Genomic DNA, 26794 nt, shown 5'->3' with positions numbered 1-26794 from the left:
GTGACGACCCGCCGCCCAGGACGTGCGAGGCGCCAGCTGACAGAGACTGCCCGACGGTCAGAGAGAGGGAGAGAGAAGTGCTGAGACACAAGGGGCGAACGGTCGCACAGGCACGGCACCTACATCGATCGCCAGCTGCAGAACGGCACGGTCTTCAGTGGGGCCAGCGGACGATGCCGCTCCTAAACGCAGCGGCCCCGAGCCGGACGAGTTGAGGAAGGCACGCCGATGGTCACAGAGTACGGAAGACACAGCGGTGGCCCCAGACAGCCCAACGTTCCGCCGTCCTCCCGATGGCCAGGAGGACCATGCGGGGGTTGGCTGGGCGCTTGGTAGGTGTGCCTGCACGGTGACGGAGCACACACCATGCCCACCAACCCATCAGTGCCTCCCGAGACCGGTGGCAGGACCGAGCAGAAACGTGCGGACTGAACGGGAGAGCCAAGAGCCAGTGATCCACGCGCGTGCGACCGTCGAAGTCACAGCGTTCGACGAAAACCTCCTCCCTCGGCCAGGGACTCAGCGCCAGCAGGGGAGACAGGATCAGACGCCCCACCGGCCACTTCAGGCTGAGGACGAACCACGAGACGGGCGGCTGCAGCAGCGGGTGGCCTGCAGCTCCCAGACACGGTCTGTGCCTCTCAACACTCTCAATCGATCAACCATAGAGTCAGGTTAGCGTGTCGAACCGGCGAGCTCCACGGTGAGGCCGGCAGCGCACCAGCACTGGACCTCCGCGGCTCCCTTCACTCTTTCCACTGCCAGCCAACCGAGAGACAGATCCAGTATGGACGTGCAGAGCTTAGGCAGACCCCACAGGAGGCTTAACATTTTGAGGCAGCTCCGTGTCCCCAAGATGAAGCGGTGCACGTCGCCGTGTAAACCACCGATGGCCATTCTGGGACCAGTGACAGCCGTGCTGGCCCCACTGCCATGACACAGATGGACGCCAGGCCGCGCTCCCCACGGGGGGAAGTGGCGTCGAGCCTGACGAACGAAATGTGCAGGGTGCGGGGAAAGGCCAAGCGCTCCGATTCCAGAGGGCTCCGAAGTCTGAACTTCGGGGGACAAAGAGGACGGGTCCTCTGCAACACCCCAGCCGCGTTCTCGCCAGCCAAGGCGAGTGCGATTGATCACCAATGACCCTCAGACAGGCGTGGCCCCGGGAAGAACCCGGGGCCGCAAAGTGCGTTCAAAGTGTCGATGATCAATGTGTCCTGCAATTCACATTGAAGAACACAGCTCGCAGCTCATCGACGCACGAGCCGAGTGATCCACCGTTAAGACTTGTCTGAGTTTGTTTTCGGTCCCTCCCTCGCCAGAGGAAAGCGACCCGGACCGCACATACACTCCCCACCTTAGCAGCAGCCACCTGCCCGCCGGCGTGTGGGCAGAGCACCCGCCTGGTGCGGTCCGCGGAGACATACGTCTACGGAAAAAAAAAATACTGGGCGCCCAAGAGGCGATGCATGTCGGCACGCACCGCAGCGACGGAGGCAGATTCTCCGCCACCATGTCTCCCGCCGAGTGTCACGAGGCGTACAGCAGCTTTGCCTTAGGAAAAGCAGAGTCAGAAACGGGACCAGCAATCGGTTCGGCAGCATCACTGACGCGTGCACGTGGCCGAGTGTCAGCAAGCGGACTTTTGCGAGGAGTCTGGGGCTGCACTGGCCAGAGCTGATGCCCGCCTGGCCCGGCCACTACCGAGGTGGGCTGGGAAACGTGGTAACGGCTCGTCAAACCCGTTCCCACCCTCACCCGCAAGTCACCGACCACCGATCGACGCCAGGCACCCCGACCGAGAGCGCGATCACTCGTTAACCCTGCTGGCAGTTCGCTGGGGATCACTACTGCACGGAGCTCGAGAACCAGCGGGCGGCAACTCAGGAGTATTTAAACCGCCACCAACAGCCCGCAAATGCACAGAGGCCCTGATAAGAATGTGCGAGTGACGAGCTGAAGGGAATAGGTACCCCTTGGGGTTGAAGGGTGCGTGACTAGGTAGCAACGACGTAAACCCAACCGATTTTGGAACTAAAGACCCACGCCTGCATCACCAGCTTCGTTTCCCGTGGCTGGAGAGTACACCGAAGCCCTCCGTCTGTCGCAAGCTCCCGACGACACGGTGCCGCCAAGCAGCAGGACTAGACCTGGTGTGGCTTCCTTCGCCGATCACAGACCGGTTGACACTGCTGACGAGACGGTGGAACGGGCTTCGGCCCTTGTGACGAAGGGCAGTGCGAACCCGTCCGCCCGCCCGCGTGCGTTCGGGGTGGACTCGGCAAACGGAGATTTGCAATCGGAAAGTGTCCGCGCAGGTAGGCGCCCAACAGTTGGGGGGGTTTGGCGGTGACCACGGCTGCAGGGCCTGCTACCCTGATGAGCTCTCCTGCTGGCGCCGAAACCACCCGAGCGAGACGAGGTGAACCGGAAACGGGCGTACCCCCAGCCAATTATTATCCTTCCGCAGGTTCACCTACAGAAACCTTGTTACGACTTTTACTTCCTCGAGATAGTCAAGTTTGATCGTCTTCTCAGCGCTGCTCCAGGGCCTTGTCCAACACCGGCGGGGCCGATCCGAGGACCTCACTAAACCATCCAATCGGTAGTAGCGACGGGCGGTGTGGACAAAGGGCAGGGACTTAATTAACACGAGCTTATGTCCCACACTTACTGGGAATTCCTCGTTCATGGGAAATAATTGCAGTTCTCAATCCCCCATCACGAATGGGGTTCAACGGGTTACCCACACCTGGCGGCGTAGGGTAGACACACGCTGATCCATTCAGTGTAGCGCGCGTGCAGCCCCGGACATCTAAGGGCATCACAGAGCTGATATTGCTCAATCTCGTGTGGCTGTACGCCACTTGTCCCTCTAAGAAGTTGGACGCAGACCGCTCGGGGTCGCGTAACTATTTAGCATGTGGGAGTCTCGTTCGTTATCGGAATTAACCAGATAAATCGCTCCACCAACTAAGAACGGCCATGCACCACCACCCACAGAATCGAGAAAGAGCTATCAATCTGTCAATCCTTTCTGTGTCCGGGCCGGGTGAGGTTTCCCCTGTTGAGTCAAATTTAGCCGCAGGCTCCACTCCTGATGGTACCCTTCCGTCAATTCCTTTTAAGTTTCAGCTTTGCAACCATATTCCCCCCGGAACCCAAAGACTTTGGTTTCCTGGAAACTGCTCGGCGAGTCATGGGAATAACGCCGCCGGATCGCGAGTCAGCATTGTTTATGGTCGGAACTACGACAGTATCTGATCGTCTTCGAACCTCCGACTTTCGTTCTTGATTAATGAAAACATTCTTGGCAAATGCTTTCGCTTTTGTTCGTCTTGCGCCGGTCCAAGAATTTCACCTCTAGCTACAATACGAATGCCCCTGGCCGTCCCTCTTAATCATAGCCCCAGTTCCGAAAACCAACAAAATAGAACCGGGGTCCTATTCCATTATTCCTAGCTGGAGGATTCTGGTGACCAGCCTGCTTTGAACACTCTAATTTTTTCAAAGTAAACGCTTTGGACCCCCAGGACACTCAGCTAAGAGCATCAAGGAAGCGCCGAGAGGCAGGGGCTGGGACAGGCGGTAACTCGCCTCACGGCGGCCCGCCAGCCCGATCCCAAGATCCAACTACGAACTTTTTAACTGCAGCAGCTTTAATACACGCTACTGGAGCTGGAATTACCGCGGCTGCTGGCACCAGACTTGCCCTCTAATAGATCCTCGTTAAATGATTTCAAGTGTACACATTCCAATTACAGGGCCTCGAAAGAGTCCTGTATTGTTATTTTTAATTCACTACCTCCCCGAGTCGCGAGTGGGTAATTTGCGCGCCTGCTGCCTTCCTTGGATGTGGGAGCCGTTTCTCAGGCTCCCTCTCCGGAATTGAACCCTGAATCTCCGTTACCCGTGGTCACCATGGTAGGCACAGAAAGTACCATCGAAAGTTGATAGGGCAGACATTCGAATGTGTCGTCACTGTCACGAGGACGTGCGATCTGCCCGAGATTATCTAGAGTCACCAAAGCTGCCGGGCGAGCCCGCATTGGTTTTGGTCTGATAAATGCACGCATCCCCGCATGGGTCAGCGCTCGTTTGCATGTAATAGCTCTAGAATTACCACAGTTATCCAAGTAACGGTTGGAGCGATCAAAGGAACCATAACTGATTTAATGAGCCATTCGCAGTTTCACTGTACCATCCGTCAGTACTTAGACATACATGGCTTAATCTTTGAGACAGGCATATGCTACTGGCAGGATCAACCAGGTAGCTGAACCCAAAGGACTGTGCACCGGCCGACTGGCGCCCATGCCTTCCTTCTCTCTCTCTCTTCCCCCCCCCCCCCCCCCCCACCCCCCGAGGTCAATCTGGCGCCGGGTCAACTCTTAGGAAATTCAGCCTCTCGTCTGACCACAAAGCGAGACACCCCGGTACCAACGGGTCAGACGGAGCATCACCCTCGCGGATGAAAGGGTGTGAGAGCACACACCAGCCGTGTGCGTGAGCTCAGAGAAGAGAGTGGGAGCTCCACCTCCCTGGCTCCTCTCCCTGCCTCGGAACCACAGTGCTGAGAGGAATGGAATTCCGACGCGCAAGGGAAACAGAGAGACGGCAAGAGCCCCCCACATAAAGCCTCGCTCCAGGAGCAAGGGCAGTGCGCGGGCAAGCACGTTACTGGGACTCTCTCCCAAACACTCGATTTCAGACCACTGCCTCGGCAAAGCTGTGGCTTCTCGGCTTCACCATCACAACAGGGGTGAATGCCCATTTCGGAGGCAGAGGGGTGCCAACTTTCCCGACCCTGTCGTGGTATCCTGACTTTTCGTGGGGGACGCACCAGGGGGGCACGGGGAAGAACCACTCGGCCTGGAGCAGCAGCCCCTTCACAAGAAAGCCGGCCCGCCAAGGGACCTCCCACACCGGACGGTCCGCGCCAGATCGATCGAGGTGTGGACCGCAGCGAGGTCGCCCCTCGCACCACGCTCGCAGGTCCGGGTTGGAATCCTGAGTGACGAGCACCGCAGGGTGGCAGAGCCATCGCCCTTGGCCGGGTGGCAGAGGAGGACCAGCCTATTCACAAATAGCGGCCACCCACTACCAGAGCCGGTTGCGTGGTGCGCGAGGCCTGCTCTCATCGTAAGAGGCTTTAGGGAGTGCTCATGCAAGGGTCAGACCACATCCTTCATGGCAACACCCTGGGGAACCAGGTCACTTGCATCTCTCGCCTTCATTTTCGACACACGTGCCTGCGGAGGGCCACCACCCCCTCCGATTGTCAAGGAGACCTCCGCACCGGCCTCTGACTGATTCTTAGAATGGACGGAAAGAGCTGAGTAAGCCTGTCAAAAGATTCGACCACGTGTCAAAAACTTAGACTTCCGTGAGCTCTCCAGCTTGCACGAAGACCCGAGGTCGATGTGCTAAACTCCACGGGACCCCTTTCGCCTGTAGGTCCCGAGCCACCAGTTTGTTCGAAGTATCGTGTTCCCCAAACCTGGGTGGCGAGCACTTCAGGGCGGCAGAGCCATCGCACTTGGCCGGGTGGCAGAGGAGGGCCAGACTATTCACAAATAGCGGCCAACCTCTCCCAGAGCCAGTCGTGCAGCGCGTGAGGCCTGCCCTCAAACGTAAGAGGCTTTAAGGAGTGCTCAGGCAAGGGTCAGCCCGCATCGTTCCTGGCAACACCCTGGGGAACCAGGCCACTTGCGTCTCTCACCTTCATTTTTGACACGAGCGCCTGTGGAGGGACGGCTGGAGTCAACGTGGGGTTTGCCCGCCCTCCTATAGTGTCAAGAGACCGCCGCACAGGTCTCTGACCGACTCTTAGAACAGACAGAAAGAGTTTGGCAAATCTGCCAAAAAACTGACAAAGTGTCAAAAACTCGACTTCCAAGAGCTCTCCGCCATGCACTCATACCTGTCATTAAAGTGCTATGCCCGAGAAACCGTTTTTCGGATGCCTTTCAAAGTGGTCCCGCGCCGCCATTTTGTTCTAAAAATCGTGTTCCCAGAAATCTCTGGGTACCCCGCCAACCTCATTGTGGAATAAATGCAAGTGGCACTGAATGGGTCTGAATTTCAAATTTGCCTGCATCAGTCTGGAACTCGATCCCCGCAAAACCGTTTGGATTTTTCCGGGTCCGGACTTCCGCGACAGACAAAGTTAAAGATTTCGGGCTGCAGACACAAAATGACAGCTGGCCAAGTGCCGGGCTCATTCACCCAGTTCTTCCAGCACTTCGGAACACGTGTTCGGCGTGAGTTTGTGAATCTTTCCCGATGCTTCAGCATTTTCCTCCGTTGATACTGAGAATATTTTTCACACTTAGGAAAAAACACTTTGCTGAAAATTTTTCTAAGTTTTTCTGGTTACTCATTTCTCATTTTCAAACATTTTTCTAAGTTTTTCTGGTTACTCATTTAGCACTTTCAGGCACTTTCCGATCTTCTCCTGGTTACTGATTTCACACTTTAAAACGCTTTCAGGCATTTCCCTAAGTTTTACAGTTCACTCATTTGGGACTCTCAGACAACTTTTCTGAGCTTTCCTGGTAACTTATTTCACACTGTTGAGAACTTTCGAACCCTTTCCTTAAGTGTGCTGGTTACTCACTTCACCTCTTCAGACCCTTGTCCCCGTTATGAAAGAGACCAATTCCTACCGTGGGAAATGCATGAAAATTGGACTGAACACGGGGGCCGGTCCGCTCTCGAATTCAAGATCGTCGGCAGAACCACCAGGTCAAATCCGGCGGAGCTACCCGGCTTGGAAGTCTCAAGGTCAGCATGAGCAGTCACGTTCAATCCCATCCGCATTTGGACCACTTCCCACTGTTAAGAATGCATGAAATTCGGACTGAACACGGGGGAGGGTGCGCCCTCGAAGGAGAGACCGTCTGCAGAACGGCCGGGTCAAATCCGGCTTAGCTACCCAGCCCCGAACACTCAAAGTCCTCTGAAGCCTTGGATTCGCCTCCTTGGAAAATGGACATCAAACATTACCAAAACGGGAACGCGAACACTAAACCTAAGTCTAACCCTTTCCCTATCCCTAACTAGGAACCGAACCCTCACCCTAAGCCTGACCCCACCGCCGGTGGCACTCCAGACAAACACACCCTTCAAAACCACACCCATCCGGCAATGCAGCTCAAAAAGGATCCAAATTCAGAAACACCCCCTTCAAAAGGCACTCCATCCTCGGCCACATTACCAAGGCATGCTCCCTGGGCGATAATTAAGCCCCCACGACTAATTGAAGCCAACCGCAGCCGTAACTCGAACGGAGAAATTAGTAACCAATTCAAAAGTGCACTTGGTTACTGACTTCTACTGACTCAAAAAAATTCTAAGTGTCAGTGGTAACTCAGTAACTGACCTCTTCAAAAAGCGAAGAGGAGGGGAAAAATAAAAAAAAGTCCCCTGCCGCTTGCCGTGCACCCAAAGCCAGTGGGTAACACGACCCACACTCCGCACACTGGTCTGACGGCATTGCGTAACTGCTCCTGGCCAGGGAGCAGCACGGATGACCGCCAGGCGCCAGCATGCCGAGGTGGTGCGGCAAGAACAGCGTAGGAAGAACACGGACCGGCCAACTCACCGACCTCTCCGCCCCCACGCATACTCAGAGCTGCCACCCTCGACTCAGCACGTCCCACTTCGACTGTGGCCTGACTGCCATTGACGCCACCCCCGGGCAGGCGCATGCGGTGCCCGAACAAAAGCCGAGGTAACGGACGGGTGCGTACGAACGTGCGTGGGAGTAAATTCTCGTGCACCGGTTACCGACAAAAAGGTTGGCTCGAGGGATAACTTTCAATAGATCGCAGCGAGGTAGCTGCTCTGCTACTTACCAAACCGAGTCAGCATCAGGTCCTGTACGAATGATTTAGCACCAGGTTCCCCATGAACATGAGGTGCAAGTAAAGGAGAGAGGCAACGCCCATACGGCCACACTCCAGACCAGAATCGAATGGCGATACACACCGACCGGAGTCGGTTATCCTCGGCCAACCAGTGATCCACGGTGCTAGGGTATCGTTACATTTAGGCAGGATTCTGACTTGGAGGCGTTCAGTCATAATCCCACAGATGGTAGCTACGCACCATTGGCTCCTCAGCCAAGCACATACACCAAATGTCTGAAACTGCGGTTCCTCTCGTACTCAGCAGGATTACTATTGCAACAACACAACATCAGTAGGGTAAAACTAACCTGTCTCACGACAGTCTAAAACCAGCTCACGTTCCCTATTAGTGGGTGAACAATCCAACGCTTGGTGAATTCTGCTTCACAATGATAGGAAGGAAGAGCCAACATCGAAGGAACAAAAAGCGACATCGCTATGAACGCTTGGCTGCTACAAGCCAGTTATCCCTGTGGTAACTTTTCTAACACCTCCTGCTTAAAACCCGAAAGGGCAGAAGGATCGTGAGGCCCCGCTTTCATGGTCTGTACTCGTACTGAAAATCAAGATCAAGCGAGCTTTTGCCCTTCTGCTCCACAGGAGGTTTCTGTCCTCCCTGAGCTCACCTTAGGATACCTGCATTATGGTGTGACAGGTATACCGCCCCAGTCAAACTCCCCACCTGCCACGGTCCCCGGAGCAGGTCACGCCTGGGCGCTTCCGACCAGAAACGAGAGCCCCTTAGGGCTCGCCTCACCGGGTAAGTGAAAAAACGATAAGAGTAGTGGTATTTCACCAGCGGCCGAAGCCTCCCACTTATTCTATACCTCTCATGTCTCTTCACAGTGCCAGACTAGAGTCAAGCTCAATAGGGTCTTCTTTCCCCGCTTTTTCTGCCAAGCCCGTTCCCTTGGCTGTGGTTTCGCTAGATAGTAGGTAGGGACAGTGGGAATCTCGTTCATCCATTCATGTGCGTCACTAGGCATTTGCCTATTTGATGCACTCACCATACGCGATGAATCATGTCTTTCCGAGATTTTAATGTCGCTCGTCGACAATTGAAATACCCGTATGCAGCGAAACTACAGTCAGAAGATCTAAAAGGAGACGGTAAAAGAAAATAAAAAAAGTTCAAAGTCTAAAAGACGTTGTGAAGCAGAGTTTCAGCGAGGCGAGGGATGAGCTAAGGTTATCAACCGTTGGACAATGTTACCACTCATCCCTTGTTGCGTGTAGTGTGCACTTTAATGAATTAACACCTAAAATTACCCACCACCAATTAACCTAAGTGATCGAAAACAGTACAATTTTATTCATAAAATCTTAAAATTTAACTCTAAATTAAAATTAGCGATTAAAACTATTCAAAATACTATTTAAACCAGTAAAACATGTATAAAAAAATTTAAAACCACACTATTTAAACTATTTAATAAAATACGTTGATCGGCGATATTAAGAGTCCATGAAAATCTTTAAAAGTTCGAGGGCCAAAGATAAAGTTAGGTTTGTGATATTTTGTGCAAATGATTTAAATTTTGCAATCCCGAGGCCTTTCAACGCCGAATTCTTCTCAAACCACTACCCTCGAGCTCCCAGCACAAACTCATAAAAAGATATCTTTCCTCCACCAATGAGGTCCATTATCTCTTTACCTAAGTGACTATATTTCTTTATCTTCTCCTCCCAAGCCAATTCGAGGGAGTTTATTTGAAGGCCCGTTCTGACTGTCACGTACACCATCACGATTTGCTGTTCCTTCTTAAAGATTAAGTCCAGGATCCACAGTTTTCCGGACGTATCTTTAACTCGCGGCTCTATATATATAGTCCACCCGTTTTTCCTAATAAAACTAACTAGTTCTTCAGCTAACCTATTGTCCCTTTTAAATCTCATTTTCTTGACGTAAGGGCACCATCCAGAAATATGCACGAAAGTTTCCGAAATGTCATTACATCTGCTGCAATTCTTAATGTTAAAAGGCCTGCCATAAGACAAAGACGCCCGCGTTGGAAATAAATTAGTTCGCAACAAAATCGAATTAATGACTTTCAACTTCTTCATAAAAGATAATTTTGTCAACCAATTATTTGATGCACTATCATTCTTATAATAATGCACACCTTCCCCTTGACAGGGGAGGGCCATCCATCTCTGTATCTCCACAGATCTCCTCCAGTTTGCATAGTTAGTACTCGCAAACTCCTTCATCCCATCTTCACTAGCTTCTATGATGGTATCTGCTTCATCCAATTGTCGATTAATGTTAGGATTCCAGATCTTTTCCATAACCTTCAATTTACTCCATTTATGCATTTTCTCCGCTACACTCTCACCCTCAAACCGAAACGAGGCGTGCAATATTTCGTCATCAGATTTATGTAGCGTCTCATATTTCCTCACAATCGATATTGAAATAAAAGTTGACAGTCTATTTAACGCCAGGCCTCCATCACGGGCTTTAGCATAAAGCACTCCGTCCGTGATGGATTGCGGAAGGTGTAAGATCTCTTTCGCTGCGCTTTTAATAATATTATCCGATTTGTTAAGGTAATTAATAGAAACGTCTGATAAAGTTAAATAAAAATACAGTCTAGGAATAAAATATATTTTTAAAAGTTCCACTTTCTGTACCGGTTTAAGAGGTGATTTTTAAAAATTCCCTATCCATGTATCCAATTGGCTCTCCCAGTCCGCTTTACTAACTCCAATCCACGGATCTATTTTAGCACCCAAGTATTTATCCGTGTTGCCCGGTTCTATGAATTGTATAACCCCTTCATTTAACTTCCAATTAATTTTATCGTTAAATATAAAATACTTATTTCTATAAGTAAGATAAAATCCTTTAGTTTTCTTTATGTTCACTTCCATTCCCGTGTTATTACAAAACTTTTCGACCAATTTTAAATTGTAAACCATCGCCTCATAAGATTGACTAATTAACGCTATGTCATCAGGAAACGCTGATGCTGCGCAATGAAAACTGTTTCCGTTTAATCCTAAGAATATCCCCTTCTGCTTCTCTTCGATAGTACTAATTAATGGGTCCATTACAATGTTAAAACGGATTGGTGACAACGCGTCACCTTGCTTTACACCTCTTAAAATTTCAAAGTTTCCGGTTTTACATTTAAAACCTTCCACCTGAGTAAAATTATTCTCATATAAGTTTGTAATTAGTTTAATAAAAAGTTGCAGAAGCTGGAGTCTTTTCAATGCTGTTATAATTAATCTATGACCGACGGTATCAAAGGCTTTCGCTAAATCTACAAAAACCACAGCTAAATTCCTCTTATTCTTTTTAGCACCTTTCATAATAATTTCCAGGATTTTTATGTTCTCCTCACATCCTGCTACGCCGGTCATAAATCCTTTCTGCCTTTTATTCAGATTTATCACTTTACTAAGTCTATTCGCAACGATTTTTGTAAAACTTCTAAACATAATTAGCACTATGGTAATCGGCCTCCAATTATTTATATCTTTTATCTCATCTTCTATGCTCACCTTAGGGATCAGAACCGTTCTACTTATTTTTAACTGATCTAGAATTTTACTGGTTTTTATCCAAATTGTAAATAGTCTAGGAAATAATAAATTATCCTTATTAAATATCTTAATTATTTCTTTGTGTTACCCTGTCCGGCCCTGCAGTGGTTTTCACGTTCATGGCCAGATCAACGTCTTCCACCGTCACAGGACCAGTCAGAATGCCACTCAAGGATCCCTCACTTTGATTTTTATATTTAGCAAAACCGCTTAAATTATTATTTTCATTCAAATTTGTTAGTCTTTCCTTAAAATATTCCTTTAACTCTACCTTGCTCAGGGGGCATTCACTCTTAACTGGGGCCCCCATTAGGGTTCTTGCTAAATACTGCCTCTTAGTTTTATATAGAACTTGCATTTCTTTAAATTCTCCCTTCTTTTTACTATATCTTTTCTTAGCTTTGTTTTCCTTCTTCTTTCATTGCCCACTATCCCTTAGCTTAAAACTTACTCTTTTAATATGAGTTACCTTCTTACCTGTCCCATCGTCCTTTTTCTTTCTTAATTTATCCATTCTTACACCGATAATACTCTCCTGATCCTTACTAACACCTTTATTCTTACCCAGGTCATCTTCAATTATTTTTATCAATTCTAATATCGACCTACCATTATAATCTTGACAATCCATGATATTAGCGTTCTCCTGGTCCCTCTGTTCATTGAATCTTTCTTCCTCCAACAACCTATCTGACCCCAGATCGCTATCTTGCATTTCATTATTGTCATTACTATTAAAGATCATTTCTAATTCTATACCCTTATCATTATCGCTAGTTTTATTCTTCTTATTCAATAATCTCCTTTTATCCGAAATTTGTTTAGCGGTTTTGGAACCGATTCTCTCTCTGCAATACTTTTATTAATATTCTTACAGCCACTAAATTCTACTTCTAGTTGTTGCAACTTTTCCACCTCTTCCTTAGACCATGCTCCCCTCTTGTTTCCCTCTCTATTATCTATCTTATCCTTACTCTCCGTCATCGCATCTTTCCTTTTCTCTTTCTCAAGATGGGTTGAGCATCTCTGGCTGATTTAAATTTTAACGGGCATCCTTCACACTAGTATGATTTTTCTATTCCACCTCCTTCATTACTATTACTAGTACTATTACTACTCCCACTAACATTATCACTCATCTTACATTTTGGATAGTGGCACGCTACCGCCTGAAAGTTCCCTTCCCAATCGCATTTACTGCACCTAATCCTCACTGATTTAATTCCCTGACATATTTTCAAGTGTTTCCTAAACATCCCTGTGGTATTGTAGATATTATTACAATAATTACATTTAAAATCTTTTTTAGGGTATTTAATTATTAACTCTAGTTTATCTGTTTCTTTAATTACTGGGTGAATAATTCTTCCTTTGTACCTCTCCTCATTGCTCTCTAAATCTCCACATCGACTAAAATCAAATGGCCCTTTAAAATTCGAATTAAAAATCGTCCGGCTGTTAAATGGACTTGGCTGTCGAGGGGACTCCTCTACATGCCCTTCCCTTTGAATTCTGTCCTGATTATTCTGGACAATGTTAACAGCTCCCTCGTGCCTGCCCGAGGACAGCCTTGCCGAAATAATTCTTATGGTCACTTCCATCTGAATCTGAGTCAAGACGGATTGCCCAGTCCGTTTTTGGCTCATACATCTGGCACACGGAGCCGCCAAAAACAACCGTGCAGGGCGGTTATTTTCCCGGTCTCCCACCCAACCGGAAATTTTGGAATCAGCCATAATTGCCTCTGCCAAATTTGGTTTCAACCAGACCGAATGGTCACCAGCCGTCTTGTATCTCTTCTGGAGGTCGTATTAGCCGGCCTGGTCCGAGTAATGCTCAAACGATGGACAAAACAATAAAAACTGCCAGTGGCGTATAGCACTGGTAAAATCAAGTTAAGACCAAAGATAAAATCGATGGTAAAAACACTGATAAGACCAGACTAAAACAACCACAAAACAATTTAAAATCACCTTCCCGGCAAGAACTTCCTCCTACAGGCCGTTACCAGGGGGAACCACGTGGAGGTTCGACCTTACTTTGTGATCGACAAAATACGTAGAAACGAATCACAAAGGTGATGACGCAGGCACCGGTCGGAGACCAACAACCTTAAAAACACTGTAGTCACATCCCCCAAGAGAGGGGATAAGAGAGTCATAGTTACTCCCGCCGTTTACCCACGCTTCATTGAATTTCTGCACTTTGACATTCAGAACACTGGGCAGAAATCACATTGCGTCAACACCGACCTGTGGCCTTCGTGATGCTTTGTTTTAATTAAACAGTCGGATTCCCCTGGTCCGCACCAGTTCTACCTCAGCTGCTAGGCGCCGGCCGAGGCCACCCGCCTACCATGGTAAGATGACGGGCACCGCAGCTGGGGCGATCCACAGGAAGGGCCCTCTGGCACCAGCTCAGCATGGCTCGACCCGACTCGGCGGCAGGACGTGGTTGGGGTGCACTGAGGACATTACACCCCGGTCGACAGACCCACCGGGAGCATGGCGAGCCTGCTCGCCACACGTGCTTCCACACACACCCCGAGGGGGGCGGGAGGGCCGCGGCGGGAGGACGTGGCAGCGGTCGCTTCCCTCAAATCTGGGAGTGTGGCGAAGGATATTGCCAGGGGGCTATAACACTCGCCGCACGGAGCTGCGAGCCACCTTCCAAAGCCACCGGCCTTCCCAGCCGACCCGAAGCCCGTCCCGGTGCACCACCAGCTGAGGAAATGCGCCCGGCGACAGCCCTGCCCATGCTGGGAGCGGTCCCAGCAGAGGAGATCCGCCAGACCCCAACGTGACCGACTGGAGCCGCGGATTTGAATCCTCCGGGCAGACTGCGCGGACAACACCCGTTTACCTCTTAATGGTTTCACACCCTCTTGAACTCTCTCTTCAAAATTCTTTTCAAATTTCCCTTACGGTACTTGTTGACTATCAGTCTCGTGCTAGTATTTAGCCTTAGATGGAGTTTACCACCCGCTTTGGGCTGCATTCACAAGCAACCCAACTCCAAGAAGATACAATCTCGACGAACCTCGCACCGCCACTGGCCTCACACCGTCCTCAGGCTAGGCCTCGATCAGGAGGACTTAGGCATCTGGGCACCATCAGAGAAAGCACTTCTTTACGCCACATTTCCTTCGCCCGTCAGGTGAGCTGGGATTCGGCGCTGGGCTCTTCCCTGTTCACTCGTAGTTACTAAGGGAATCCTGGTTAGTTTCTTTTCCACCGCTTAGTAATGTGCTTAAATTCAGCGGGTTGTCACGTCTGATCTGAGGTCGTACCCAGAGTCAGAGGATGGCCAGGCCGCACCGCCAGCGTGCACGCCCCCGCCTTTTAGTGGGCCGGCAACGTCTCACCGCAGAGGAGGGGTTGGCCGACGCCGCGACGGTCAGAGAGCCAGCCACCCGCACGTTGCTCACCACCCTTGCCAGCGATGGTGTCGATGAGTGGCCGCCCCTGCCCCCAATGACGCGCGGGGACGTGCTCGGCGCAAATTCATGGGACCGGAGACCCTCCCCCATCCACGGCGGGAGGCGAATCTCGGAAGTGCCGGCAGCTTACTCGAGCGGAAGGGTCAGCCCGATTCCTGCCTTGCCAGAGGCCCGGGCACGGAGGTAACGACTCGCCGCCCAGGACGTGCGAGGCGCCAGCCGACAGAGACTGCCCGACGGTCAGAGAGAGGGAGAGAGAAGTGCTGAGACACAAGTGGCGAACGGTCGCACAGGCACGGCACTCACATTGATCTCCAGCCACGGAACGGCACGGCCTTCAGTGGGGCCGGCGGGCGACGCCGCTCCTGAACCCAGCGGCCCCGAGCCGGATGAGTTGAGGAAGGCACGCCAACGGTGACAGGGTACGGAAGACACAGCGGTGTCCTTCAGGCAACTTGGCCCCCGATAGCCCGACGTTCCGCCGCCCTTCCGATGGTTGGCCGGCGGCGTGGTAGGTGTGCCTGCACAGTGACGGAGCACACACCACGTCCGCCAACCCTTCCGTGCCTCCCGAGACCGGTGGCAGGATCGAGCAGAAACGTGCGGACTGAACTGGAGAGCCAAAAGCCAGTGATCCTTGCACGTGCGACCGTCGAAGTCACGGCGTTCTACAAAAACCTCCTCCCTCGGCCAGGCACTCAGCGCCAGCAGGGGAGACAGGATCAGACGCCCCACCGGCCACTTAAGGCCGAGGACAAACCACGAGATGGGCGGCTGCAGCAGCGGGCGGCCTGCAGCTCCCAGACACGGTCTGTGCCTCCCAGCACTCTCAATCGATCAACCATCGAGTCGGGTCAGCGTGTCGAACTGGCGAGCTCCACGGTGAGGCCGGCAGCGCACCAGCACCGGACCTCCGTGGCTCCCTTCACTCTTTCCACTGCCAGCCAACCGAGAGACAGACCCAGTGGGGACGTGCAGAGCCTTGGCAGACCCCACAGGAGGCTCAACATTTCGAGGCAGCTCCGTGTCCCAAAGACGAAGCGGTGCACGTCGCCGTGTAAACCACCGACGGCCATTCTGGGACCGGTGACAGCCGTACTCGCCCCACTGCCACGACACAGACGGATGCCAGGCCGCGCTCCCAGGCGGGGGGATGGTGTCGAGCCTGACGAACGGAATGTGCAGGGTGCGGGCAAAGGCCAAGTGCTCTGATGCCGGAGGGCTCCGGAGTCTGAATTTTGGGGGACAAAGAGGACGGGTCCTCTGCGACATCCCAGCCGCGCTCTCGCCAGCCAAGGCGAGTGCGATTGATTGCCAAATGACCCTCAGACAGGCGTGGCCCCAGGTAGAACCCGGGGCCGCAAAGTGCGTTCAAAGTGTCGATGATCAATATGTCCTGCAATTCACATTAATTCTTGCAGCTAGCTGTGTTCTTCATCAACGCACGAGCCGAGTGATCCACCGTTAAGAGTTGTCCGAGTTTGTTTTCGGTCTCTCCCTCGCACATACACTCCCCACCTTTGCAGCACCCACCTGCACGCCGGCGTGCGGGCGGAGGACAGTGGCGTGATTCTGTGGGGAGCACCAGCCTGGTGCGGCCCGCAGAAACATATGTCTATTGGGAAAAAAAGGCGCCCAAGAGGCGATGCATGTCGGCACGCACCGCAGCGACGGAGGCAGGATCTCCTCCACCATGTCGCCCGCTGAGTGTCACGAGGCATGCAGCAGCTTTGCCCTCGGAAAAGCAGAGGCGGAAACGGGACCAGCAATCGGTTCGGCAGCGTCACTGACCCGTGCAAGTGGCGGAGTGTTGACGAGCGGACTTCTGCGAGGAGTCGGGGGCTGCAATAGCCTGAGCAGACGGCCGCCCGGCCCGGCCACTGCCAAGGTAGGCTGCGAAACGCGGCAACGTGGGCTGAGAAAGAGAATAGATGGGGGAACAGAGGGATGGAGAGCAGAGGATGTGGGGGAGAGAGAAAATGCATGGGGAGTCAGAAGATGGGAAGAGGGACTGGACAGGGATGCAGAGGGTGGGGGTGAGAGAAAGAAAGAGAGAGAGAATGGATGGTGCGCCGGGGGTGGCGAGAGATTGGCCAAGGGTGCCGTGGGTGGCACGGGGGAATGGAGAAGGCGGAGCCATGAATGGCGGGGGAGAATGGATGGAGGTGCTGTGGGTGCTACAGGGGAGAATGGGCAGGTCGTGCCGTGGTTGGTGGGGGAGAATGGGCAGGGGATGCAGTGTGTGGTGGGGAGAATGAACAGGGGCGCTGTGTGTGGCAAGGAGAATGGTCAGGGGATGCTGTGTGTGGCGAGGAGAATGAACAGGGGCGCTGTGTGTGGCAGGGAGAATGGACAGGGGGTACTGTGGGTGGCGAGTAGAATGTAAGGGGATGCTGTGAGTGGCAGGGAGAATGGACAGGGGGCGCTGTGGGTGGTGGGGAGAATGGACAGTGGCACTGTGGTTGGCAGGGGTTAAGGCCAGAGGCACTGTGGTGGTGGAGGAATGGACAGGTGTTGCTGTGGGGATGTTTGGGTCTTGGAGGGAGATGGTGGTGGTAAAAGCATCCCACTCACTCCCAGCATCCCCTTCTCTGCACACATGCGGTGCACATTTTTGTGAGTCTGGATGGGATGCTGTTTGGAGGGTCAGTGTTGACTCGATGGGCCAAATGGCCTGCTCCCACACTGTAGGGATTCTATGATTAGGAGAGCTGTCAAACCAACAACTTTTAATTGGTGAAGTAAAAGACCAGGAGCCAATCTTTAAGCAGTTTTCCATTTATTCACTCAAATTGCCCTTTCAATTGATTTCCTTGAATTTAATGTGTTCCGTTGTATTTAATTATAATCCATGAAAAGCAACATCCAGTCACATGTGAGGGCAGAACGAACTCAACTGACTGAACAAGTGTAACAACTCTTCTGTATGCAATTTAGATGTGACATTGTCTCCCTCTCTCTCTCTGTTGACCCAACGGGATTACCAGGGCTAGAATTACCACTCTCAAAATATAATTGCTGATCTACTGTTTGCTTCTACTGTTTAACATAAGGATTTAAAAGCTGCTAGTCTGATCTCGCAGGAAGCACAAAAACAGACTGTTCACTTGCGCCTGCGCAGAGATAAAATTTCATTTGGAATAGATCACAAAATAACAACAGGTGCCAATCCAACAACCGTGTGCTACACATGGAGGGAGGGGAGGGGAAGTAATGTGTTTTACTCTCAGATGTTAGAGGGGACGACAAAGTTTCATCCAGTGGGAAGTTAAAATTAAACCCTGTGCTGTTTTCTGTTATAAAAACTCAAACCACATGGATTTGGTGGGATTAAAAAATGAAGGAAAGGGAGCTTGCAAAGTTTCCAAGCCCCCACAACACCCACACACAATTCCCTCTGCTTAGCTGGAGACAGTGCTGCCCCCCTCTGTTTAGGAGTAGACTCTGCTTTTAGACATTAACAATGTTTCTGAGTATATCATTTCAGCTGTTCTCAATTTTAAAATCAGCCATTTCGTGTGCACCCCTGTCTTCCAGGTTGATTCATCACCATCCATTCTCTCTCTTTCCCGAGAAGGGCTTGATACAGCAATCAAAGAGGGCTCGAGGTCCGAGAAAGGATGGGGGTGTGGGGGGGGGGGGGGGGGGGGGGGAATGGACAGGGGCGCAGAGGCTGGGGGAGAAGAGACGCAGAGAGAATGGATAGGGGAGCAAAGGGTAGGGGGAGAGAGAGAGAAAAAAAATGGACAGGGGACAGAGACTGGAGGGGAGGAGAAAGACTTGGGGAAAGAGAATGGGGGCAGAAAATGAGGGGGAGAGAGAGAGAATGGCTGGGCAGAGAGAGATTTTTTGAGTGCAGACTGTGAGAAGAGAGAGAATGCATGGGGACAGTGCGTTGGGAAAGTTGACAGCACAACTCCCACCTTACCCAGGAATGGTGTCAGTGTTCCATGAACTGGAACCCACTCCATTAACAGCAGACTTGGGAGCAATCGTTTCTCAATAGACACATGGCTGAGATGGTAGATTCATATAATCCCTACGGGCCATTCGGCCCATAACATTCAGACTGACCTTCCAACCACCCACTTTTCCCATAGTCAACCCACCCTAGGTTGCAGACCCCTGGACACTTCAGCATGGCCAATCCACCCTAAACTTCAGATGCTTCGGCTCTCAGAGGAAACTGGAGCACCCAGAGTTCACCCACACAGACACAAAGGTGAGAACATGCCAAAGTCCACACAGAGAGCTGCATGAGAGTGGAATTGAACCCAATCCGTGGTACTGTGAGGCAGTGGTGCTAACCACTGAGCCTTGAAGTTCTGCTTTGGCTTTGTAGATTCTGATTTGTCATGAGCCTTCAGCAGAGGCTCTCTCCTCCTGACATTGTTAGACCACGCCTGCTGCAACTTCCCTTTTCCATTTCTCCAGCCCTGAGCACACCGGCTCCCAAATCCTGGCGCCAGGCAGACACTGATGCAATCTGGTCTTCTGCTGCCAACTGCAGAGAATGGTGACAATCCCTGCCACTACTTTTTCCCTGACCACCACTGCCCCCTCCTCAACATTGTCCTTACTCCCACCAAGCAGCCAGTTAGCTCCTCGCTCGAGCAGACCTCTCTCAGATCCCCTTTATCTGTCTGACCTGTGCTGACACCCTCCTGACCCTGTCCACTGACCCAGTCAGAAGGCTTTGTCTGGAGAGAAATGACCATCTCCCAGAATAAAGTGTCCAGTTAACTTTCCTCTTTTCCCCCAACGTGTCTGCACCCCGGCTTCCAGTTGCATCTTTCTGAGCCAAAGGTCCTCCAGCTTGTATTTGCCCTGGATCACAGCATCCAGAGCATCTCAACTTCTGCAAATCGAAAGACAAGCCCAACCTTTGGAAGAGAAGAGGGAGAAACAGAACAGACATGAACGTAAAATCATTGGAGTGCGATCACTTCCCTTAAGCATCAATACAGGTTGCATGCCGTCCGTGAGCTTGTGGCGCAACGGTAGCGCATCTGACTCCAGTTCAGAAGGTTGCGTGTTCAAATCACGTCAAGCTCACTACAACCGACTTCTTACATTTCAAATCAAGAAAGAAGTACGTATATCGGTTGTGTCAAATCTTCTTTGCGGAAACTTTCGCTCACACATGAATCTTTGCTGTCAGTTTGATTTGTGAACCCTGTGTCAGGGAGGTGGTGTGCCCATTGTTTGGGTAAATGCTTAGCTCCCCCAGTTCATCACGGGATTTAAACACAGAGGGTTCGTTCTGTTGGTGACCGCGGGGTGTGAATAACATTATACCGATATTTTTACAACATAATCTAGAGATTGCCATTCAGGTTTTAGTCGCATCAAACTGCCACGCAATGCTGTTATGGCCTCAGTAAACTATAATAACGTGAAGATTGCTGGGATGATTTTCTACATCCGACTGCAATATAAACACAGATCATTGCTTCCAGTTTTGGTGGAACAAAAGACATCGTATTGGTGGATAATTACAGTTAGTGCAAACACAGCTAGCCATCGATAAATATTAATCCTGTTCACTTCAATGGCCAAATTTCAATTCAGAAACCAAGTGCACTCGGCTGCTTGTAACATAGATAACATGACAAAATGGCCGAGAGAAGGAGAAATGGGACATTGAGGAGGAGTGAAATGTTTGCTTTTGGTCACCTCCACAATTGTTAGAAAAACAGGTTGAAAGGATTCTTAAAAGGTGTCTGAAGGAGTGGTGAGGCATAACACTTCAGACAGCGCAATCTTGTAAATAGATTGCATAATTCTTAGCATGCCAGAATTATTTTCTTTACCAAAATTAAAGAATTTTATTTTTCAATTGGATGACTGCATGAAACGGTTTGTTGGTCAGATTTGAATCATCACTCCCAAATGAGACGATGCCATGAATACCAGTGAACTGCTCTTTTTGTTAAAAACCACAAGTTCTTGATTTATTTTCACAACTTACTGGTATTCACACCTGCACATTCAATGTCAAACTCTGACATCAGAAATTAAATTACAGCATTAATTTTGACTTACAATATTCGAACAATCAAATTAATAGCACACAGTGAATCGCAAGTCTGATTAATATGAAATTAAATTTGACCAAAAAACTATAAAATCAAGATGGGAGATAAGAAATGGGGTAAGGGCAGAAGGCAAGAAATGCAGCATCATAGAAAGTGCTCCTCCAGAGACTGCATTTTCCCTACTACCACTGCTAAATATAAACACTCTGAAATGATCCTCCAGTTTTAATGTAAACCATAGCCCCATACAGTAGGTACCATTTAAATGAGTTAATAGATACAAGCCTTGAGCAAATCCCGTTTCCAGCCTTACACCCCCTGCAACCGCCCCCCCCCCGCCCACCCCCTCCCGCTTATTGGAGCTTGGACCTTCCTCCAGCTCTGGGGGGGTTGTTGAACTCCTGGGCTCCAGCGGCCACGCCTCCACTGAAGAAGCTTTGGGAAGCAGATGCAAAGGCAAGATGCAGAACAGAGAACCTTTGTATATGAAAGCAGCTTACAGAGACATTGAGCAATAGAATCACATGGTTTTTACCCATCGACCTCTGGGTTATCGACCCAGCACACTCATGCAGCACTACTCTACTTCTGTGCTCCCAGCAGCTGGATCGTGGATCAGTTTAAAGTAGGTCCTATATCTCTGATTACATCAGTACACAAGGCAGTGAAGAAAGGTTTCAGCACACTGGCCTTCATCAGTTAGGGAATTGAGTATAGATGTTGGCAAGTTATGTTGTAGTTATACAGGACGTTGATGAGACTGCACCTGGAATATTGTGATCAGTTTTGGTCCCCTTGGTGTTCTGACTTCTGACTTCTTCAACTCTGGGTTTGTGTTGAACTTGATGGGATACTTTGTCCAACTCAGCATGTTTAAACAGGGATTCATTTGAAATTTTCAGGAGGTGAGCTCAACAAGATTGAACTATTGAAAAAGCTACTGGAACTCCATTTTAAACTTACATCATCACTTGTAGTCAGAGACACATGCAGCATGGAAACAGACCCTTCGGTCCAACTTGTCCATGCTGACCTGATATCCTAAACTAATCCAGTCCCATTTGACAACACCTAACCCATATACTCTGGCAGCTCATTTCATATAAGTACGACCCTCTGCATGAAGAAGTTGTCCCTTTAATATATTTCGCCTCTCACCCTACACCTATGCCCTCTAGTTCTGGACTCCCCCATCCCAGGGAAAAGACCTTGTCTATGAACCTGTCCATGCCGCTCATGATTTTGTAACCTCTATTAGGTCAATCCTCTGCCTCTGATGGTCCAGTGAAAACAGTCCCAGCCTATTCAGTCTCTCCCTGTAGCTCAAACCCTCCAACCCCCCGCAACATTTCCAGAAATCATTTCTCACAGAGAAGTCAACGTTTCAGTCATGAAGAAGGGTTAATACCCAAAACGCTGACTACTCCACATTCTGGTGCTGTCTGGTTTGCTGCATTCTCCCAACCTCCTGCTTGCCTACTTCGGGTTGCAATATGTAGTGGCTCAGTGTTTACCACTGCAGCCTCACAGCGCCAGGGACCCAGGTTTGATTCCAGCCTTGGGTGACTGTCTGTGAGGAGTTTGCATATTCTCTAAGTGTCTGCGTGGGTTTTCTCTGGGTAGTCCTGTTTTCTTCCATCGTCCAAAGATGTTCAGGTCATGTGGATTGGCGATGCTTAATTGCCCATAGAGTTAGGTACATTCGTCAGAGGGAAATGGGTCTGGATGGGTTACTCTTCGGAGGGTCGATGTGCACTTGTTGGGACAAATGGCCTGTTTCCACACTGTAGCTAATGTCATCTGCACTACTTTTGTCACTAACGAATGGCTGAGTAGACTCGATGGGCTGAATGGCCTAACTTCTGCTCCAATGCTCTTGCGGTCTTACATTTCTCTGGGTCATTTCATTTGGCAATGTGCAGTCCCTGGCTCAATGAGTAGCAGTTTCCAATGAAAGCAAAGCTCATATGATGGTTGAACTCCTACAGTGTGGAAACAGGTCCTTCAGCCCAAGACATCTGCACAGATTCTCCGAAGAGTAACCCACTCAGATGCATTTTCCTACCCTCCATAAATTGCACACAGACCCCCAAGGGTAGAAGTATTCCTGGGTTCCTGGTGTCATGAGGTAGCAGTGCTAACCCTGAGCCACCATGAGGTTGTAGTTGTGGGGGGGTTGGGGAGGCAATTGCAGTACAGCAGAAAACAAAAACAGCCTACCTACTCTCCCACTGCACACACTGTCAGAACTGGCAGGAGGTTCAGTCCTTGGGGGTGACTAAAGGCAGCGTCACTGGTGGGATCTGATTGCTGGGAGCGCTGGTGCCCCCGCTGGTGCTTCCGCAAGTTGCAGGAAAACATGAACCTCTTCCCACACTCGGGCCAGCTGAAGGGCCTCTCCCCGCTGTGGACACACTGGTGCTTCAGCAGGGTGGAGGAATTGCTGAAGGACTTCCCGCATTCAGGGCAGCAGAAAGGCCTCCCCTCTCCACACCCCATCCCCCCGTGTGGACCAGCAGTGTGGAGAAGCGGGAAAAGCCCTTCCCACACTCGGGCAGGAGAATGGTATCTTCTCGGTGTGGACGGACTGGTGAATCAGCAGGGCTGAGGAATTGATGAAGGCCTTCCTGCATGTAGGCAACTGAACGACCGTTCCCCCATGTGGACCCACCAATGGGCCAGCAGGTCGGAAGAAAGAGCAAAGCCCTTCCTGTATTCGGGGCAGAAGAGCGGCTTCTCCTCAATATGGACCCACTCGTGTCTCAGCAGGTGGGAAGAACTGCTGAAGGCCATCTCGCACTTGGGGCCGGAGAACAGCCTTCCCCGGTGTGGACCAACTGGTGCGTCAGCAGGACAGAGGAATCACTGAAGGCCTTCCCACACTCAGGGCAGCAGAAGGGCCTCTTCCCCTCTGTGGTCCCATTGGTGCTTCAGAACCCTTCCAAATTTCACAATATCCGTCTGATAGGAGGGAGACTAGAATTGTACACAATATTTCAAAAGTGGTCTAAAAAATGTCCTGTACAACCCCAACATAACCTTCCAATTCCAATACCCAGTCAGAGGATTGCGAAAGCTTTCAAAACCCAAACAAAACAAACAGGAAAGAATGGAGGGACAAACCGAATTTTTGAGAGTCACCTTGAAAGCATCAATGAGAAATCGGCGGAGGGTGTTTATTGGGGACCCGTTCTTCTTAAATACACTATATACGTAATTCTCTTGTGCTCTTCGTAGTTTCTCTGTGCTGCAGTGTGTAGTGGCTCGTTGAAATAATCTCCTGATGCAGCTTCGTTTGTGGGTGTTGGGATGATTGCCTCTGCAGTTAAGTACTTGGTTTGTGTGTGTTGTTTTTCTGTAGATGCCAGTTTGAAGTTCCCCATTGACTGTTCGCTCTACTGTGACATCAAGGAATGGCACTTTGTTGTTGTTCTCCTCCCCGTCAAACCAGGAGCCCCCCTTAGACCATAGTCTCACGACTTGGAACACCAATATACAGACTAGTCAAAGGCCTCCACTGAAGGCGAAAAACACCTAGTCGAAGATTCACTCCACTCCATTTACTCCATCCAAGACTTCCTGAACACCAAAGACACTGAGATTGAAGAGGATGGATTAATGTTGTCCTTTGACATTACAGCCCTGTTCACATCCATTAACATCAACGTGGCCAAAGAAAACTGAAGACACTACTCGAAGAACCAAAGACACAAACACAGCATCAATTTCATCAGCAAAGATAGCACTGTCAAGCTCGTGGAACTGTGCCTTACCATCCACTTCATATTCAATAACAAGGCCCACAAACAAATCAACGAAATACGCACGAAACCGCCAGCATCAGGATTCCTAGCAGAAGCAATAATGCAGAGACTCGAACAAACAGCCCTTCCAATGATCCAACCCAAACTTTGGGTCCGCTACAGCGATGACACTTTTGTCATCAAAAATGAAACAAATTAGAGGAAACCTACAACACCATCAACAATCTCCTTACTGGCATAAAATTCACAAAAGAGGAGAACAACAACAAAGTGCCATTTCTAGATGTCACAGTAGAGCGAACAGTCAATGGTAAATTCAAAACAGCGTCTACAGGAAAACAATGCACGCGAACCAAGAACTTAACTACAGAAGCAATCACCCCTAAACATACAAACATATCTGAATCAGGACACTATTTCAACGAGCCACGACACGCTGCAGCACCCAGGAACTTCGAAGATCAATAAGTAACTCTACAGAGCATTTAAGAAGAACGGGGAGCCGATAAACCCCCTGAAAACAGTTTTCCTGACCGGGAATCGAACCCGGGCCACGGCGGTGAAAGCGCCGAATTCTAGCCACTAGACCACCAAGGAGATACCAGCGCTGCTTAATAGCTCTACTGAAAATTACTTACCTGACCGGAAATCGAATCCGGGCCGTGGTCGTTCGAAGGCTTTCACCTGTGTATCCAACCATGTTATTTGTTGTGTCCATTGCACCTAATGCGGTCTCCTCTACATTGGGGAGACTGGAGACTCCTCGCAGAGTCAAGTCACAGCGCTTGAGGGAACATCTTCAGGATACCCGCACCAATCAACCCCATCGCCCTATGGCCCAACATTTCAAACCCCCTCCCACTCTGCCGAGGACATGCAGGTCCTGGGCCTACTCCATCGCCACTCCCTCCCCACTTGATGCCTGGAGGATGAACGCTTCATCTTCCGCTTGGGGTAAATTCAACCCCAGGCCATCAATGTGGACTTCATCAGATTCCTCATTTTCCCTCCCTCCACTTGACCTCAATTCCAACCTTCCAGCTCAGCGCTGTCCTCATGACCTGTCCTACCTGCCAATCTCCCTCCCCACCTATCCGCTCCACCCTCCTCTCTGATCTGTCACCTCCATCCCCACCCCCATTCACCTCTTGTACTTTTTGCTACCTTCAGCCCAGCACATCCCAGCCATAATTTATCTCTCCACCCTGGAGGGGTCCTGCCTCTATTCCTGATGAAGGGCTTTTGCCCGAAACGTCGATTATCCTGTTCCTCTGAAGCTTTCTGACCTGCTGTGCTTTTCTAGCACCACTCTGATCTAAGCTCTGGTTTCCAGCATCAGGAGTCCTCATTTTGGCCGACCCAATAAACTCAGTGTGCCAATTTCACATCAACAAACTGACACAAGTAGACACACCGTCTGCAGAAACCCGAGCCACATTACTTTACATTAAAGACATCTGGGAAATGATGTCCGGAAAACTCAACCCTCTCAGCATCATGGTAGCCCAGAAACCTCCCAACACAACTTAAATAGCGGCTAATGAACCTGAAATACCCGATACAAACAACCAGAAAACGAATGTAATTTACAAAATACCATACAAGGAAATATATACATGAACTCTGCCGCACAGTTCTCTGTGGCAAGAAATGCTGGGATGAGATAAGGAAGATTTTTTCAGCCAAAACAAATCGACACTGACTGGACAGCCATTCAAAATCAACGCTGTCGGCCCACGATGGAATATCCGAAGGGATGTACAGTTTTCCTATTTCCTGAAGATTTACAAAGCTGAGACCGGGTTTTGGTGTTTGTTCCCTTTCCACTCCCAAGAGCCACAGTGGTTGAGGCGGTGAGTTGGGGAAAGTGAAATGTGCCCATGAGCAACGTGTGGGTCTCTTTCAGCTTCCCCTCCTCGGACAGCGCTGTGACTTGACTCTGATGTTCTCAGGGACATTTACTGACGCGAGACAGTGAAACGATTCTCATTCCTGCAGATTAGGAATTGTACCCATACGCCGGTTTCATGACAATGAGAAAGATTAATTGGGATGTGTGAAGAAGCTGTGAGCTGCAGTTGAAACAAG

The 26794-nt window shown here is 50.2% G+C and overlaps 1 protein-coding gene, 1 long non-coding RNA gene and 4 other non-coding genes across 6 annotated transcripts in view; 2 read left to right on the top strand and 4 right to left on the bottom strand.

Annotated features, from left to right (window-relative positions):
• LOC140460597 (uncharacterized) overlaps positions 1–26794 on the bottom strand; it is a 621333-nt gene that overhangs the window by 467082 nt on the left and 127457 nt on the right. The window lies entirely within an intron of this gene.
• The window catches only part of LOC140460600 (uncharacterized), a 163620-nt gene that overhangs the window by 37330 nt on the left and 99496 nt on the right, over positions 1–26794 (top strand). The gene's annotated exons all lie outside the window — the stretch shown is intronic.
• On the bottom strand, positions 1141–1289 carry LOC140461189 (5.8S ribosomal RNA). The gene has a single exon (XR_011954507.1). It is a non-coding gene; the product is annotated as a 5.8S ribosomal RNA (ribosomal RNA).
• LOC140461163 (5.8S ribosomal RNA) lies at positions 16224–16377 on the bottom strand. The gene has a single exon (XR_011954485.1). It is a non-coding gene; the product is annotated as a 5.8S ribosomal RNA (ribosomal RNA).
• trnaw-cca (transfer RNA tryptophan (anticodon CCA)) lies at positions 19888–19959 on the top strand. Its single transcript has one exon. It is a non-coding gene; the product is annotated as a tRNA-Trp (tRNA).
• Positions 25232–25303, bottom strand: trnae-uuc (transfer RNA glutamic acid (anticodon UUC)). Its single transcript has one exon. It is a non-coding gene; the product is annotated as a tRNA-Glu (tRNA).

The sequence above is a fragment of the Chiloscyllium punctatum genome, chromosome 36, assembly GCF_047496795.1.
Source record: "Chiloscyllium punctatum isolate Juve2018m chromosome 36, sChiPun1.3, whole genome shotgun sequence".
Lineage (NCBI taxonomy): Eukaryota > Metazoa > Chordata > Chondrichthyes > Orectolobiformes > Hemiscylliidae > Chiloscyllium > Chiloscyllium punctatum.
Note: the sequence above shows the minus strand (reverse complement) of the source record. Positions and strands in the feature narration are given on the sequence as shown.